Raw genomic sequence first — 19,218 nt, forward strand, 5'->3', positions numbered from 1 at the left:
ACTTCCAGTTGGAATGAGATTAAACATTCCCAGTCCAGAACAGCTCTCTAAGTGTTCCTGTAGTGGTTACTCCAAGTATGTCTGTTTACCTACATTGCCCTACTTAGCCTTACAAGAGCAATTGCGATTTCCACATGACTACAATTTCACGTGCCATAGAACTTTGTTGCCAGGCACTTAACTATAGCTAGACAAAGATCTTAGGAAAAACTGTTTTGAACTATACCATAATAGTCCTTTCTCATTAATGCATTATTATGTGCCACAAATTATTCTAAGACCTAGATAATAGGATGGGATAATAAAAATTATACTATTTCCAATATCAAGCTGATTCTTTACTTACAATGATGGCACAATTACAAAGTAATATTTTTATATAATGATCCGCATATACCTAATACCTAATGAATAATAACTTTGACTTTTGATAACTGAGATACTGGTACTACCCATTAGATACTGTGTGTAAAGTGGTTAGCATAGTGCCTATCATATCCTTGTCAATCAGGATATAGCAGCTCTGATCATTATAAATAAAGTCTCTCTAAAAGATAAGCAATGCAAGCATAGCATATGCTGTTCTTAAAAACAAAAACTGAAAAAGAAAACCATAAAGGTTTTTTCTGTTTTTTTTGTAAAAACAAGCTATTCATTTTTTAAACTGAGATATAATTGGCACATAGAATTATATTAGTTTCAGGTGTACAACATAATTATTCGACATTTGTATTTATTTCAAAATGATCACCACACTAAGTCTAATTAACATCTGTCAAGACATAAAGTTACAAATTATTTTCTTGTGATAACTTTTAAGATCTACTCTTGGCAACTTTCAAATATACAATACAGCATTATTAACTATAGTACCATGCTGTACACTACATCCCATGACTTATTTATTTTATAAGTGGAAGTCTGTACCTTTTGACCACCTTCTCCAGTCCCACCCCCCCCAGTACCTTACCTCTGGGGTACATCCATATGTGCCTTTGTATCTATGAGGGTTTTTTGTTCCATATACAAGTGAGGTCATATTTTATTTATCTTTTTCTGTCTAACTTATTTCATTTAGCATAATGCTGTCAAGTTCCATTCATGTTACAGATGGCAAGAATTCATTCTTTTTATGGCTGAGTAATCTTCCATTTTGTGTGTGTGTGTCTTCTTTATCCATTCCTTCACAGATGAGACACTTTGGTTACTTCCATGTCTTGGTTATTATAAGCAATGCTACAATGAACATGGGTGTATATATATTTTTTGAGTTAGTGTTTTAATTTCCTTTGGAAAATACCTGGAAATAAAACTGCTGGTCACTTTTATTTTTCGAGGAGCCTCTATACTGTTTTCCATAGTGGGTGCGCCAATTTACATTCCCACTGACAGTGCACAAGGGTTTTTTCCCTTATGTCTTTCCTAACATTTATTATTTCTTGTCTTTTTTATAATAACCATTTTACCAGGTGTGAGGTGATATTTCATTGTGGTTTTGATTTGGATGTCCCTAATGATAAGTAATGTTGAACATCTTTTCATGTATCTATTGACCATTTGTATTTCTTTTTTGGAAAAATGTCTGTTCAGGCCTATGCCCATTCTTTAATAGAGTTTTTTTCCTATTGAGTTTATGAGTTCTATTGAGTTTATGGTTAATAATTTTCATATTAACCCCTTATAAGATACATGATTTGCAAATACTTTTTCCCATTCAGTAGGTTACCTTTAAGAAACTTTTAAGTTTGACGTAGTTCCACTTTTCAACTTTTGCTCTTGCTGCCTTTGGTTTTAGTGTCGGATCCAAAAAACTCATCACCAAGATCAATGCCAAAGAATTTTCTTCTAGGAGTTTTATGCTTTCAGGTCTTATATTCAAGTTGTTAATATCCATTTTGAGCTGATTTTAAAAAATTTAAATCATTTTTTACTTTTCAATTACAGTTGACATACAATATTATATTAGTTTCAGGTGTACACCTCAGTAACTAGACATTCTATAATTTACTAAGTGTTTATCCTGATAAATCTTACACCCATCTGACACCATACATAATTATTAGAACATTATTGACTCTATTTCCTATGCTGTACTTTACATCCCCATGACTATTCTGTAACTACCAATTTGTACTTTTTAATCCCATTCATCTTTTTCACCCATTTCCCAAACCCCCTCCCATTTGGCAACTGTGAAAATGTTCTCTGTATCTGTGTCTATTTCTGTTCTGCTTGTTCGTTTATTTTGTGGTTGTTTTAGATTCAATTGTTGATAGATATGCATCTATTGTCATTTTATTGTTCATATATATTTTTTAAAATTTATTTTTATTCTTGAGAGTATTACAGATGTCACCCATTTCCTTCCCTTTTCCCACCTCCACCCAGCTCCCACCCCACCCCAGGCCTTCACCCCTCTACTGTCTGTGTCCATGGACTAAGCATACATGCATATAAGTTCTTTGGTTAATCTCTTTCCCCTGACTCCTTCCCTCTGAGATTCATCAGTCTGTTTCATGCTTCCACGTCTCTGGATCTATTTTGTTCATTAGCTTCTTTTGTTCATTAGAGTCCACATATAACTGAGATCATGTGGTACGTGTCTTTCTCTGACTGTCTTATTTCACTTAGCATAATAATCTCCAGGTCCATCCATGCTGTCCCAAAGAGTAAGAGATCTTTCTTTTCCTTTTTTTTTTTTAACAGCTATGAACATAGGGATGCATATATTCTTGCTGATTGGTGTTTCGGGATTCTAAGGATATATTCCCAGAAGTGGGATCGCTGGGTCAAAAGCAGTTTTTAATTTTTTGAGGAAGCTCCACACTGTTTTCTATAGTGACTGTACCAGTCTGCATTCCCACCAGCAGTTCACAAGGGTTCTCTTTTCTCCACATCCTTGCCAGCACTTGTTTATTGATTTATTGATGGTAGTCATTTTGTTGTGAGGTGATATCTCATTGTTATTTTAATTTGCAGTGCTCTGATGAGCATTTTTTCATATGTCTCTTGGCCATCTGTATGGCCTCTTTGGAGAAGTGTCTATTCAGGTCCTTTGCCAATTTTTAAATTGGATTTTTGTCTTCCTTTTGCTGAGTTGTATGAGTTCTTTATATATTATTGTTGATATTTTTGATCTTTCTGAAAGAAGACACTTTTACATTTCATGTAATATTGGTTTGGTGGTGATAAGTTCCTTTAACTTTTTCTTGACTGGGAATCTATATGTCCTTAGATTCTAAATGACAGCTTTGCTGGGTAGAGTAATGTTGGTGGTAGGTCCTTGCTTTTCATCACTTTGAATATTTCTTGCCACTCCCTTCTGGACTGCAAAGCTTCTGTTGAGAAATCAGCTGACAGTCTTACGGGTGCTCCCTTGTAGGTAACTAATTGCTTTTCTCTTGCTACTTTTAAGATTCTCTCTTTGTCTTTAACCTTTGGCATTTTAATTATGAGGTGTCTTGGTGTGGGCCTCTTTCGGTTCATCTTGTTTGGGACTCTGAACTTTCTGGACTTGTATGTCTATTTCCTTCACCAGATTAGGGAAGTTTTCTGTTCTCATTTCTCAAATAGGTTTTCAATTCCTTGTTCTCTCTCTTCCTTCTGGCATCCCCATGATGCAAATGTTGATACACTTGAAGTTGTCCCAGAGGCTCCTTACACTATCTTCATTTTTTGGATTTTTTTTCTTTTTGCTGTTCTGATTGGGTGTTTTTTGCCTCCATGTATTCAAAACCACTGATTTGATTCTTGGCTTCATCTACTCTAATGCTGATTCCCTGTAAATTATTCTTCATTTCAGTTAGACTACCCTTCATTTCTGACTGGTTCTTTTTTTATGGTTTCCATGACCTTTTTTATGCTGTTGAAGTTCTCACTAAGTTCCCTGAGCATCCTTATAATTAGTGTTTTGAACTCTGCATCTAGTAGATTGCTTGTCTCCACTTTGTTTAGTTCTTTTTCTGGAGTTTTGTTCTGTTCTTTCATTTGAGACATGTTTCTTTTTCTTTTCTCCCTGTGTTTGTTTCTTTGTGTTTGGTAGATCTGCTAAGTCTTTCAGACTTGGTAGAGTGGCCTTATGTAGTAGGTGTTCTGTAGGGTCCAGTGGCACAACCTCCCCGATCTCCCAAGCTGGGCACCCTCTATTGTAGTTGAGCCTTGATTGCTGTTGGCACATCAATGGGAGGAATTTGTCCCCAGGCCGATCAGCTGCAAAGACTGGCTGACCACCAACCACTGTCGCAGTGCAGAGGCCCACCCCCATAAAGCAGGACTTATTTCAGCGGGGCTCTAGTACCTGCTGAGTCTGCCCCTTGAATGTGTTGTTTGTGAAGGTGGTTGGGTGATGCTTTGACGTGGTCTCAAACTATCCACTGAGTGTGCTGGCTTGCCTGTGTTCTGCCCAGGGCCACCTGGCATGAGCTACAAAGTGATCTGCACATGGCTGCTACTTGTACTGGGCTTGGAGGTGCCCAGGTGAGGCCAAACTGTGAACCAAGGCTGCCTGCTGCTAGTGCTGGACCTGGGGACTATTAGCATGCTGAAGCCAGATGATGCTTGAGAGATTTTAGGAAAGTCTGAAGCATGAGCCAAGACAGGCCATTCATAGGGAAAAGCCACTAGAAACAGCTTGGGTGGGTCCACAAGTTGGGTGGGGCAGGGTCTCATGGAATCACCAGGGCGGGGCAAACAGTGTTAGCCAGGTTGATGGAGACTCAGATATGGCTTCCATCTGTGGCCTCTGTGGGAGGAGGGCTCAGCAAAGGAACAATGGCCTCTGACAGCACTTCTGCCTGGAAGAAAGCTGCCCCTCCAGCTCTTGCCTTGATACCAGACAATTCAGTTCTTCCCCATATGTCCCTAGTGCCTTTTGAGCTGCTGCCACAGGGCTGGGGCTCAGAGGGTATGAGTCCGAATAAGTCTGCATGTGGCCCCTTTAAGAGGAACTTCCTGGGACCCGAGCAGCCCTCTGGATCCCTCAGTCTCAATCTCTGCTGGTTTTTACAGCCAGAAGTTATGGGGACTTCTTTTCCTAGCACTGGAACCCTGGGCTGGGAGGCCTGGGATCCCTCGTGCCTGAGGGGAACCTCCACAGCCAAGATATCCCTTCCAATTTTTATCCACCACACGTGGGTGTGGGACCAGCCCATTCCTCATCTCCGCCCCTCCTATTAGTCCTGATGTGGTTTCTTCTTTAAATCCTTAGTTGTAGGACTTCCATTCAGCAACAGGTGGTTCTGAATGATGGTTGTTTTGTAATTTAGTTGTAATTTTGATGTGGTTGTGGGAGGATGCAAGTATTGCATTTACCTACACTACCATCTTAACAGGAAGTCTTGATTTTGGGGGGGATTATTTTTTTGTACAGTGTAAGACATGGTCCAGTTTCATTCTTCTGCACATAGCTGTCTTTTCCCAACACCATTTATTAAAGAGAATGTCCTTTCCCCACTTTATATTTTTGGCTTCTTTTTAACAAATTAATTGACCGTACATGTATGGATTTATTTCTGGGCTCTCCATTCTGTTCCATTGATCTATGTGTCTGCTGCATTAAACTTTTTTCAATCATACCTAGCACTGAAATGTCCCCAAGGTTCTAAAACAACTATAGCAAAGAAGAACAGCATTAGATTCTATGTGATCTGATTGTAAAAAAAGGTACAAATATCATTCAACTGTAAGCTCCCAAAGGACAAAAAATGCAGCTGAAGAAAGTTCAAAAGAAATTTAGTTTTAGTATCAGATTGCCTGCTATAGTTTTTGTTTTAACCCCTATTTATTATAGAGAGTATTATGGAAACACTTAAAATATCATCAATATAATTAGGTTCAATTTGGCTCTGAAAGAAGTAAATGGTTTTCACAGTATTAAGAAACCATTTAACACCCCAAATCTCTCAGTTTCCACAAGCCAAAATTAGCCTGCCCTCTGTAGCCAAGGTAGACACGCCGACTCCGATGAGGAAATCTGGAGGGTAAAATGGCCGATTGCTTGATGCACAGTCCTTGCTTGAGAACTATAATGATTTGGGCACTAAAGGATCATCAGAATTGTCTCTTCAGCACAAGAAAAACTTGTAAAATAGGGAATCATGACAAATAATTTGAAAACATAAATGAAATTGAAACATTTTGGGTGGTGGGAGCAACCAACACCTACTCAACCATGTCAATGATGCTTTATATGTAAATTCTGTTGGTTTCCATGAAAAAGATAAATACTAATATTCCCATTTTATTAACGGAGTGCTCAAAGGCTCAAAAGACCTACTTAAGATTATGCAATGAGTCAGAAATAGAAATAGCTACTATGTCTTCTCATGTTTTTTCATTCCTTAAATGAAAAAACAAAATCGTCATCTTGAGTCAATTAAAATTGGAATGCTATAAAAATGAAAGAAATTATCAAGGAGCATGATTTTGAAAAAGAAAAAAATACTTTATAGCATAGATATGTATATATATGTATATTAACCCCTTACCATCTCTATCTCTATCTCTATCTCTATCTCTATCTCTATCTCTATCTCTATCTCTATCTCTATCTCTATCTCTATCTCTATCTCTATCTCTATCTCTATCTATCTATCTGTATCTATCTATCTATCATCTATCATCTATCTTTTGGCATTTTAACTTGAAGGGATATGGCCTTAATTTAGGTTGGAAGGTTTTCTGAAAGCAGCAGCAATAGTGTTCCGCCTGGGCAAGTAAATATGCCAGGGAGCCACCATTCATCTCAGTCATTCTTTTCCACAATAAATGAACATAAAAGAACTGAATGAACATTGAAACAAATCTTGCCCTATTCAGCAAACCTCTCCAGGGTTTTACAAATGGATTGAAATAAAGCACTGTCCATATTTGTGTCACGCATTAACCAACATAATATAATTAAATGGCAAAAACTCTGGGAATCTAATTATGAACAGATCTGTAGAAACTGAGGGGGGAATATTTAGTAGTGGAGACAGGGATTAACCACAGAGTAAATTACTTCTGAGTACCAGAGGCAAATCTTTCTGATAGCCAGGTGAGGCCATCCTGCCCAGCACAGCCAGAAGCAAACATCTCATCCTTTGTGGCAGCAGCATTTATAATTGCAGCACTGCACAGTCTGAGAAAGAACAAATGGGATTAGAAATAAGTAGAGCTATAGAAATAAATCACAAAGATTCGGTACTCAAACACTGAACTTTAAGGAATTACTGGTATCAGGAAAAGAAATTCTTCCAAATATTGTATCAGCCCTGATGACATGCTTAATTGTGACAAATGAAATTAGGGTATACCTTGGCTCACAACGATGCCAGCACTACCACATTGTGACATTCCACTACCTTCTTGCAATCTCTGATGGATCTGGCGTTTGATTGGAAAGACATGGGGTCCCACGAGGACCTGGGCTGAGTCGCGACAAGCGCAGAAGTCCAAAAGAAGCTCCATGAATGCCAGGTACTGAGGTCTCAGACCCACTTCTCATCCCTGCCTCCCATAAGCATGATTGCTTAGCTTTTTTGGATCGTGTATAGCTACCTCCAATAGCTCCATTTTCTGTTTGAGTTATCCAGAGTAAAAAATGACCTTGCTGTCACAGAACAATGTGAGATGTCAATGGGTGTGAGCCACAGAAAATGAATGAGCACATGAAGCTAAACAAAATACTCGCTTCCAACAACAAAGTCCCAAACACCACCAAAAACATACATCAGCCTGATCCACTCCTAATTAGGGTACAGTTAGTAATGGACCAACAGACATCTAGAAAAAATATATGGTCTTTTTGTATTTACACTTAAATGAATGGTTTACATATTTTATGTATGTTATTTCACAGTGTGTGCCTAGTACTTTCAAAGGATTAACCAGATCAACCCTTTAGTGCCTAGAGAGTTCAGACCTTACAAAATGCCCAAACAAGACTTAATGCAATCTGGAGTTTCTAAAATTATGCAGAAAATATATATGCACAGTAAATAAGGTAAGCTCTAAATGAGGATCAAGGGGGAAAACACAATGAAATGAGTTGTTCTTTTATTTTGAAACAATCTGGCCAGATGCTTATCTTAAAGACAAGTGATACAGGGAAGCCAAGAGGCCAGTGACTTAGTTGATATGTACCTGAAAGGCAGTTTTCTTGGACGTTTGTGCCAGTTCAGTGTATATCATGCTAGCAAAATATATTTTATAGGATGACTAATTTTTGAAAGTAAGTTACAGGAATATCAACCATTCTGTGCATTTGTGCATCCCATAAGTTTTTATGGGAAAGCTGACTGTTTTATTGTAGTGTACAGGATAAAAGTATAATCAGATACTTGAAATCCATTGAAGAAATAGGTATCAGCACTGCGAAATTGGAACTAATCAATGACCAAATGTCAGAGGGATGGAGGGGGGCGGGGGGATGGAGGGGGAGAGAGTATACAAAGAATTTATGTGCATATATACACAACCCAAGGACACGGACAATGGTGGGGAGAGTGACTGGGGAGGGGGAAGGAACGGGGGGGAATGGGTCATTGGGGAGAAAAAGGGACATTTGTAATACTTTAAACAAAAATAAAAATTATAAAAAGTTAAAAAAAAAATTCATGCTTAAGAAACTTCTGGGCTTATTGTTTTATTGGATCCTCCTTGTATTTGTTTTCAAGTGACCTTTACAGTATAATTGCTGGTGAACTCCAGAGGTTTGCCAACTCTCTATGGTTTATATTTTGTAACCTAATTACAGTAAAAGTAATTGCCTTGAGTCCAAATTTCATTTAACACATACGTATTCTGAATTAATGACACGGCTGAAGTGCACTTATTGTTCATTTGGTAGAACTAAATTATGTTTTATTGTGATAAAGCTTTAGTACTTGATGATTCTTAATATCCTGGATCAGACCAGAAAAGAATAGAAAAGATATGTAACTGTTTAATTCTACCAAAACGGAGATATTATATTTTGTTTACTGCTCAAATTTTACTTCTTGCGAAATGAGGAATTAAAAATGATTTTTACTTTGCCAATTGTTTTGTAAAATTAACATTTTATTTAAAAACTTATATAACACTATAGAACATTACAAAGCCATATTTCTAAAACTCCAAGTGGTGTAATACTCTGTGAAATGTGGGATATAAGTATATTGTTTATTTTATGAATGCATCAATGAAAATGCATTTAATAACAGGCATAGCTATTGTTCAAAGAGAAATGGAGAAAGTTAAAAATTAAGCCCCACCCATTTCTTCTGGGGCTTTAATGTAAAAAAAGCAGAAACACAGATGGGGAACTAATGTGCAGTCTTACAATCAAAGATGATATGGTTATAATTTATGACATTTTAAGAAACAAACTGGAAATATAATAGTTTACATAATAATATTGAGATTTTTTTCCAAAGGAGTTTCACATATATCATCTATTTCCTAATAACAAAAAACCCACGAATTACTGCAGATATTATCCCCAATTTAAAATGAGAAATTTGAAGTTTAAATTGTTTATGTTTTTACTCAAGACTGTTTACAGCTGGGATTCATACCCTAACTTTTTGGTTCTAAATTCCAGGTTTTCCCCCTACAATGTCATAATGTTGCCTCTCAAACCATTTACTAAAAAATTATCCTTTTGAAATTTCCTTCAGAATAAATTTATGAGCCATAAAGAAAACTAACTCATGAAAATATACCAAAGATCTCTAAGATTTTTCTGAGAACTATTTTTTATTTCCAAAAAGCCTTGAGACTATAGAAATGGGTAAATTATTGATGAGAGAAAAATTCCACGGTCACAAAGAAAGGTAGCTCTTTCTTTTCATCCAGTCGCCTAGTGAGTAATTCACTGAGTATTTATTGTCTTGCCTACTCTGTACAGAACGCTGCATGTAGTGATGATAATTAGCAGGGAACAGGAAAAAATTATCTGCGCTTACAATGAGTGCAGGGGCAGATAAGAACATAATAAGCAATTCAAATAAAATGTGATGAGTAATCTGACAGACATGATACTGTTTCTAGAAGATAATATTGGAAGTGCTTTCAAACTAAGGGAAGAATAAGTGTGCCATCATTCCACCATATATAGAGCAACAAGAGAGTAAAGAGTCTAAGCAATAGGATTCCAAAATTACATTCCTTGGATTTCAATGTCTTAATTCTTAGCGGGGTGACGTTGTAGTCTGGAGAAGTTGACTAGTTTTATAAAAACTCAGTGTCTTCCCATAAAAACAGAAATACCTCTAAGGTGTAACCAGGGGAGAACGTATGGGGAGGAGACCAACGCATTCAGAAAATTCCACAGGCTTCTGCCTGTGGGAGCCGGGAAGAGCCCAGAGCACAGCGCTGCCCGGTCCTCCAGCGCCCCTGGTGCCCACAGCAGCGGGAGTGGGCGCTCTGCCCTCTCTCAGGAGGCAGTCGCAGAGGAAGGAGAAAAATAAATAAAAGGGCGAACCTCCCAATCCTGGCTGGAGAGTTAAAAAATTGGGCCACTGTTGAGCTCTAAAGGATGCAAGAGATTTGAGGAGAAAGTGGAATGTAGGAAATTTTGGCTGTATTTAATTAGCTGTACCTCTGTTAATGTTCATTTTTGAGAGCTCTAAGTAAAAGTTGGGTCTTATGTTTAATTGTATTTGTTGGCTGGACTATGTTTATTTGAAGGTTACACTGTGTAGAAACCGAACCACTTTGGACCCAGGATTTATTTGTATTACACAGGTTGATTTTATGCAAGTTGTTGTTATAAAATGCTTAGCATAGTACTTCACACAGACTAAGCACACAAATAATAAATATTATTGTCACTATTCCCAATGCACAGTTTAGAAACTCCTGTTTGTACTGTTTATATCTCATCTAAATCTAATTTTAATTTGAGGAAGATGCACAAAAGGGAAAGGCCAATATCCAGTAATATTAGATATATTTAAGAGGAACAGAGGACAGAAGAAAAGCCGCAACATGTGAACGTGAAACAGAGCTCTTTTCTTTCTACGGCTAAGGCAAAGAGAAAAATGCAGTGGATTACATGTGTCTAGTGGTCTAGTAAGGCAAAATACTTTTTAGGGGAATGAAATTTAAACATATTTACCTGGGTTTGAGAGCTGAGAGAAATTAGTCAGAAGAGTCTTTACATTAGCAGGACTGAACAGAATGCATATCTTTGACAAAAGTTTTAAAGGAAAAAAGTGCAGATGCCTCACATATAGCTATTTATTATCTTTCCTTTTGAAAGCTGGTTGCATAATAGGTTTCTCCAAAGGTAATTATACTGAAATGTAACTTTCTGGTGATTTACCTTATCACTGAGATACAGCTTGGGAAAAATTTGGCCAATGAGCCTAAACCAGTCCTACTGAATCAGAACGTCCAGGGACGAGGCTCAGGATCACGTATTTTAAAAGTTCCCAAAGTGACTAACAATCAGACAGTATCAGCGAGATTGATAGTTGCTCCCCCCAGATCCATTCCTTCCTTTGCCCTTGTAGGACTAAAAACTTTGATTTCCACTGTCTCCTGGCTACCCAGAGCAAGAACTACATTTTCCAGCCTCCTGTTCTGTTCAGTGTCACCATGTGCCTACTTTTTATGCAACAGACTATGATAGAAACTGACCCCTTCTGGACTTGTCCTTCAGGTAGAGGCCATGCCACTTCTTTACCCTTCCCTCTCCCGCTGCTTGATTGATGGCATAAAGCCTGGAATTCTGTCGTTTACCATGAGGACGGGAACCATAACCAGGGAAGACAGAGAGAAATAAAGGGCAGAGGCTGGTCTCTGGATGATTTCATGGAGACAAGTAGCCCTACCATTCCTGGACCACCTGCCTCCTGACTGTTTCTGTGAGAGACAAATAAGCTTCTATCATGTTTAAGTGACTATTATTTGTCTGGTACCTAATTAATATAGACAACTCTCAGAGTAATTTTATAAAACGACAGCATAAACTACAAATTGAATTCTTGTTTTTGCTTTAATATTAACATGTATCAATCTTGCTCTTTTAAATTTATTATTATTTTCTCACTGGAGGATATGCTTTTTATTGATTTTAGGGAGAGAAGGAGGGGGAGAGAGAGGAGGGAGAAACATTGATAAGAGAAAGAAACATGGATCAGCTGCCAGCTGCCTTCTATATGTGCTCTGACCAGGAACTGAACCTGCAACCTTTAGTGGAGGGGACGATGCCCAACCAACTGAGCCACACTGGCCAGGGCTCAGTCTTGTTTTTTAAGAAGACTCTTGGAATGTGAAAGTGTGATCACATTATCCACATAACAAGGATGCTTCTCTTCTGGTCTGCCAGAGCAGGTAGTAGCCTTTTTTCCTGAAATGTATACCAAACCTTAGAAAAAAGAATGCTGGGACTCATAGCTGACTTACTCTTTTAAATAAAAGAATATCCTCTATCAGAAAGTTCTTACTGTCTGTTTGAACTCTTGAAGCATATTTTTATGAAGGTTGTGAAAGTATATTAAAAGGTTCAGATCAAGGCAAACATGAGGTGATTTGACCCCAGATTATTTCTATTGAACCAAATTGTGTCAAAAGCCAAAAATGCAATAACTGTCAAGAGAAATTATAAATCACATTTAAGCAGTTTACTATTCAATGAAGAATAGTTTAAAATTTAAAATCTCTCTCAGCATTCTAGACTAAGTAAGCATCATTCCTACAATTTATAAAGAAGAAAGCCAACACTTATGGAATATGTATAAAGGGAAACTTGGAAAATCCTGCCTCACCAGCCTAGGAGACTTCTTGACTACTTTCCACAGAATATTAGGCAAATGGATGGGTTTTAAAAGAGAACATGGTGTGTCAGAACATGGTTGTTCCATTTCTAAGAAGTAATTTATATTAGTTACATGTGAAGGGGGAAAGTTGGGGTTATTTTTCAGAGTTCTTTAAGTGCTGAGAAATTTGATATACATGCTACTTTCTAGTACTTCTGTGGGAAAGGAGGTATCTCATATAAGAAGTTAAAATATTGTTGGATGTCACCATTGTCGATTGTTTAAGGTATAAATGAGAGAGGCCACACATCAGTGACAAATGAGAGGTTTTAGGTAGATGACCTCAAGCTGTTCCTTTCTAGCTCTAACTCTCATGATTCTGTGATTTATGTATGTATAATGAATATATAAACTCTATATGTTCCTCTTTTAAAAAAAACATATCTTTATTGAATTCAGAGAGAAGAAGGGACAGGGAGGAAGAGAGAGAGAAACAGCAATGATGAGAGTCATTGATCGGCTGCCTCCTGCATGCCCCCGACTGGGGATCGAGCCCGCAACCTGCGCATGTGCCCTGACTGGGAATCGAACCGAGATCTCCTGGATCCTAGGTCGACACTCAACCGCTGAGCCATGCCTGGCTGGGAAATTTTATATGTTCCTTTTAAACTCAAAACAAACAAAAGTAGCTTCATGACACCACACCAGATATTGCCAAGTGAAACCTTGCACATGGGAAGCACAGGGAGTTGTTGAGCTTCCAGGCCTGTCTTCACAAAAGTAGGTGAACATGTGCACAGGAGTCTATGCAGTTCCTACACAGGACAAATCGGGCCTCTCCAGCGTGACGGAGGCCAGGCGAACAGCCCACACATAGTGCGCAGGAAGACTTCTGCATTCACAATGAAAACCAACTTAATTTTCAAGCTTCACGGCAGTGCCTACTTATCTCTAGTCAGATGTTGTCTAATCTTACAAACCTGAAAAATGTTATGAATTGCTTCTGTATAAATTTACGAGGCCATTATTTCCTCCCGGATATCAAAGACGTGTATGTGATTTAGTGCACGTAGCTGAGGGAAGCAAGGCAACAGCCCACTCCAGGGTCCTTCTTTTTCCTTTTACGCTGAAATTCTAACTTGATGGATGCTCCAAAGTCTCACTTAATGGTTTTGCTTTAATTTATTTTTGGCAGTTCAAAGCTTTTTGGAAGTTAGAAACTAAAGAATCTCTGTTCAGAATGGCTATTAAATACTTAAACAGTTTACAAATCGGGAGGGAGGGGGGGCATGGAAAAAAGCCTCGTTCCAGGGAACCTGCCGCGTAAGTTGCAGGGAACCTGCCCTGTAAGTTCCCTACATCCAGAATAAGGAAAACATAGGAAATGGCTTTGAAACTGACTCCAGGCTCAGAAAATGTGGAGACAAATTTAGCGTGACTCTAGTATTTGCTCAGGACAAGTCAAATAATGGTTTTCTGATTCATTGGTAATTTGAAAAATCATTACAAATCATTTACCACTAATCCCACCAAGAGAGCGTTTATCCCTTCCCTGAAACACTGTCAATAACTCAGACATTGGCAGCATGCATTGTGCAAAAACAAACAAAAAACCAAAACAGTTTTGCAAACAGAACATGTGACGTTGAACCCTGGGCTACTGGGAACAACTGGGGTTCACAGGAAAGACCCCACACTTGACTCCAACAACTCGTTAAAGAGCAGCTGCCCAGCTGATTATTCAATCCACTTCTCTCCAATCTGTTCATTATTTCTCAGATTCACTTTCCACCCCTATTTTCTCACAATATCCGGCTTCAGCAACTTCAGGCTTGAAGCAGCTTATTAACTATTTGCTGTGACCTCTTGCTAAGAGAGTTGTTAGTTTAGATGGTTTGACAAACCTAATTCCTTTGAGCAACTAGAAGCAAACTGAATTACTTTACTGCTCTGGTTCTGTAATGCCTAGAAAAGACAGCTAAGCCAGAACTCGGCCTTTTGTTAGTAAAGAGTGTTACTTTAGGCACAATCAGACACAGGGCTTGGAGCACTGACACCGGATCCAGGCAAACAGGATTCCAGCCTGATCCAGCCATTCCTTCATTTTTCATTGGGAAAAAGCATTTAACCTCTTTGGTTTAAGCACCCTCCTCTTGGAAAAGAAATATTTATTTGAATAAATATTTCCTAAAATTCTCCTATTATGAAATCCTACAAAATAAAAGTGGTCTATTACTGACTGAGAATGTTTGTGTTTAACAAATAGCTTGACTTTGGTACTTTGTCAATAAAATCAATCCTAAAACTACACAGTAGAAAGCTCTTGGGCGTTCACATGCTGTGGTCGCACATCCTTCAACACCTTCTCTTCCCACTCTCATGCCCACAGGGTCTTGGACACAAAGTCTTGGAAACTTTGATAAATATGCTTGATTTTCATAAGATTCCAGCAAATTTTAAGCTTTCATAATAAATAATAGCAATATAAGATTTTTCCATTATGAAGGTAATCTTTGTGGAAATTGTGAAAATACAAAAGTAAAAAGTTGGAACATGTTTTTCACATTTTTATGACCCAAAGATCTTATTTGCTACTTTTTATTGTTTATACCCTCACAATTTTGTAGACATAAACAAATTTAGTTGTGACTACCTGGCATATTCAAAATGTCGTAATGCTGATTACTAGATGTCAGGTTTTCTTACTGTAAGAATAATCTATACACATTGTATATGGTTTAACAAAAGAGGTAAATGCAGAGAAGAAAATAGAAACATCTAAAAAGATGTTCCTATTTAAGAAGATAATTGTCTGTAGAGGGCTAAGGCAAGCTCTAGAAAAGGGACTCATCACGAACACATTCAGCCACTGGCAAGCTGATTCCATGTATTGATTATGAGGGGAGGAGAATCACGTAACTGTAGGTCCACAGGTGAGGCAGCTCAGCTACAAAGACCTAGAGTCCATCTGTTTGCAGGACATTAGTTCTGTTTAAAAATTTATCTTAAAAACTCATCTCCCATTTGTATTTAGGCCCCATCTCCCCTTTTGCACAGCCTAATATTTGCAGTTATGTTTGGTGCTGGGCATTCTGCTGCAAAACAATAAAAACACAGAACACTAAAAAGAAGACAGATATTGAACATTATGTCGTATTTTCTAACCTTTGTGTTTGCATGCATGTATTTTACAAAGTACATATTATAATCCCTAGACTGACCCAAGAGGAGGCATTGGAGGCATTGGAGCTGAAACCTCTGGAAGAGTTGCAACTTCAGCCCTAACTAACACTTTTGCAGGTTTCAGGAAGCTAATTTAAAGGTAAGTCACTGACTGATGGATAATACTTATCTCCCCAATAGTAACATCAACGCCTGTGTGAGCACTTCAGACACCATCTTGGTTCAGCAGTCCCACGACCACCCACACACTTGGTACTTCCCTGGAAGGACACACAGATCTCAGCATCTGGCTCTACTCATGGCTAAGATTTATTACAGCTACACAGGCAGATCAGTGGGGGGAAAAACCATGTCAAAGTCTGGAGGTTTCCTGTACTCTTCCTAAAGGGGCTACACACAGCTCACTCTCCCCCAGCAGTGAAATGCAGCCACGTGTCTTCAGTGTTTCTGCCCAAGGAAGCCGGTGTGAGACTCGGATTCCAGGTTTTTAACTGGGGGCTGGTCATGTAGGCACTGCCTCACCACAGCTACTGAAATCTTAGACTCAGATGGAATGCTCACCAAAATTCACAGACTAGGCAAATTCACAGACTAGGTAGCCTGTCACCACTGGGAACACTAAAGGCAATGCCAGCCAGATGCCAGCTCTGCTACTTACTGGCTGCCTTGCTTGATCTCTTTTAGATTCAGTTTTTCACTTACTAATTGGGCAATAAAATAAGGAATAGTGTTGTGAGATACCAGTCCTCATGATGAACTTAGCACAAAGCCTGGCACACAGCCTTCTAAGCAAACTCCTATTGTCATTGAGTTAAACAAAATTATGTCAGTGGTATTTATAATAAATCAGTGTTGCAAGACAATCAATATGAGCTTTAAAGATATTGAGAGACTACATGAGCTCCTCAGTAACAAAAACAGGCATGTTGATTTATGAAATTTATATGTCCGAAGTGATTTTCTTGGGGGTGGTATTTCATTGAATAATGCTGTCCCAACTATGTAAAGGGTATAAACATTATAAGCAAGTGTTGAAAGGATAACATAGGTTATTGATTTCAATAATCCCCAAACTTTCAAGAGATTTCCTCTGAATTTTGGTCTGAAGGTTTCTGTAGTCCTGGGAAAGGAAAACAGCAGGAGAAAACTGAGTTGAGAAGAACTGCAAGGTCAGACCGAACTCTGTTCTCACAGGTGCTATAGCTGAGGAAACAGACCTTCCATGCACGGAGCGCTTCAATGTGTCAGGCACTAAACTAAAAGCTTATGGCTTTATTTCATTTGTGAATTAGGTACCAATTATCCCAACTGTATGGATGAAGAAACTGTGACCCAAAGAATGTAAGTAATATGCCTAAGGTAGAGCCAGTAAGTGCAAGTCTAGAAATTCAAAGCCAGGAAGGTCCGACTCCAACCCAGGGCTCTTTCTCCCACCTCACCGCTCCATCTCTCTGGGCCGTAAGAGCTGCCGGTGCCCGGCAGGCCGCGCATGCTCACCGTTCTCTCATGTTGCCTCGACCTGACTGCAAACACTCAAACTGCTGGGCTCAGAGGGAAGCAGACTCATATTCACCCAGGATTTAGGACTCATTTAGGGAGCTTAAATGATCATTCTGTTTTCAAATAGGGTTCCCTTAAATAATTCCATAAGATGATTTTTTTTAATGTCCATGCTACAGCTAATTTCATATAAGGGTGTTATTAGAGATAATCTATTAGGAAGTAAATATTTTCAACAACAAAAGGAGTAAAAGACAGTAGCACAGTGATGCATCTGGAAAACCAGAGAGACCATTTTTTTCAGACTTCCATTGTCCAGAGAGGAACATGCTTTGCCTTGTTCTCTTCAGAAAACTTGGCTTGAAGATATAGTCAAGGTGCACAGAACACACACAAACACACGCTCAAAAAAGAAAGAATGCAGGAAATCTGAGGTTGCGTGGTCCCCAGGCCCAGGGGACCTTCATAAGCCGATGCACTCCATGACCAGATTTCTTGGTCTAAACGGGAAAATGCATAGGATCTAAAACTTCTTGAGATCAATGTTTCCATTTCAAGGTCACTTGTGTAATGTAGAGAAACATCACTTTGCTTGAAATAGTGAAAAGGGAAAAAAGTGGGATTTAGCATGTAGGGTGTGGAGTACCAGTAGCTGGAGAATTTGCCTCCTAAAAACTAAAAAGAGGAGCATAAAACATGCATCAAAGTTGCAGCCTCATAAACCTCTAACAGTGCAGCTAGTCTATGACATAGATATAGCTGCGAGGTTCTTCATTACAATCAAGGAAGAACATGACCTCCCTGTATTTTTTATTTCCCTTTAGGAACAATTTCTGACTTAAGAGAGGTATTGACATCTTCCTGGAGCTTTGTACTACCCATGGGATTCCAACGGGAGCAATGCCATGTAAAATCTTCCAGAAGGTACTAGTTTAAAATTGAAGCATCCTAGGAGGATCCAGGGGGATTTGGAATAATATTTAAAAGTAATTGTGTGCTATCAATGTCACACCACAGAAAAATTCTGGGGGAAAACTTGTAACATGATCCCCCCTTATTGTAGTGCTCACTTTGAACTGATCCTTGGTTTGTCACCAAAGAGTACTTGTGAGAGAGTCCAGCCTAAGGCAGAAATCCCAATCTATTAGATCAAGAAGAGGAAAAACAGATAGATAGAGATACAGATATAGCTGCCAGGCTCTTCCTTACAACAGAAGATGAACATGACCTCCCTGTATTTTTTATTTCCCTTTGGAGAAAACTGTCTTTAACTTTGACTCCATGGAGCTGCTACTATTTATTATATTTTCAACCCACGCCCAATAGTGAGAACTGCACTTATCTACAGTGTTAGGCAGCCAGTCACTGACAAACGCATATAAAGGTTCAGACACATAGGAAAACAGAATTAAACCAGAGAAGCCTTCAAATCTAGGCCAGGGGAGGGACACTCTCACAAGCTTTAACATCTTCTTTCTACCATGAATGGATTTCATGTTTCTTGGTGACTCTAATTTGTGGAGTGCTCTAGATCTGCTATCCTGGCATGACTGTTAAGAGTGTCACCTATTACTCTCAAAAGTGTCTCTGTATAATATCTTAACTGCAATGTTACCTTAGAAATTACCATAATTATATATAATTGCCTCAATATGTGTGTATATATATATAATATCCAGAGAGGAATATGAATGTATAAACCCAATATTCCCATGCACAAATCTCTAAAAACAAATTCAAAACCAGGCAGTACCTGTCCTACAAAGCCCTGGTAAGTCAATGGCATTTTAACTTACTTCAGTAAGAA

This window comes from Miniopterus natalensis, chromosome 4, assembly GCF_054644295.1.
Source record: "Miniopterus natalensis isolate mMinNat1 chromosome 4, mMinNat1.hap1, whole genome shotgun sequence".
NCBI classification, from domain to species: domain Eukaryota; kingdom Metazoa; phylum Chordata; class Mammalia; order Chiroptera; family Miniopteridae; genus Miniopterus; species Miniopterus natalensis.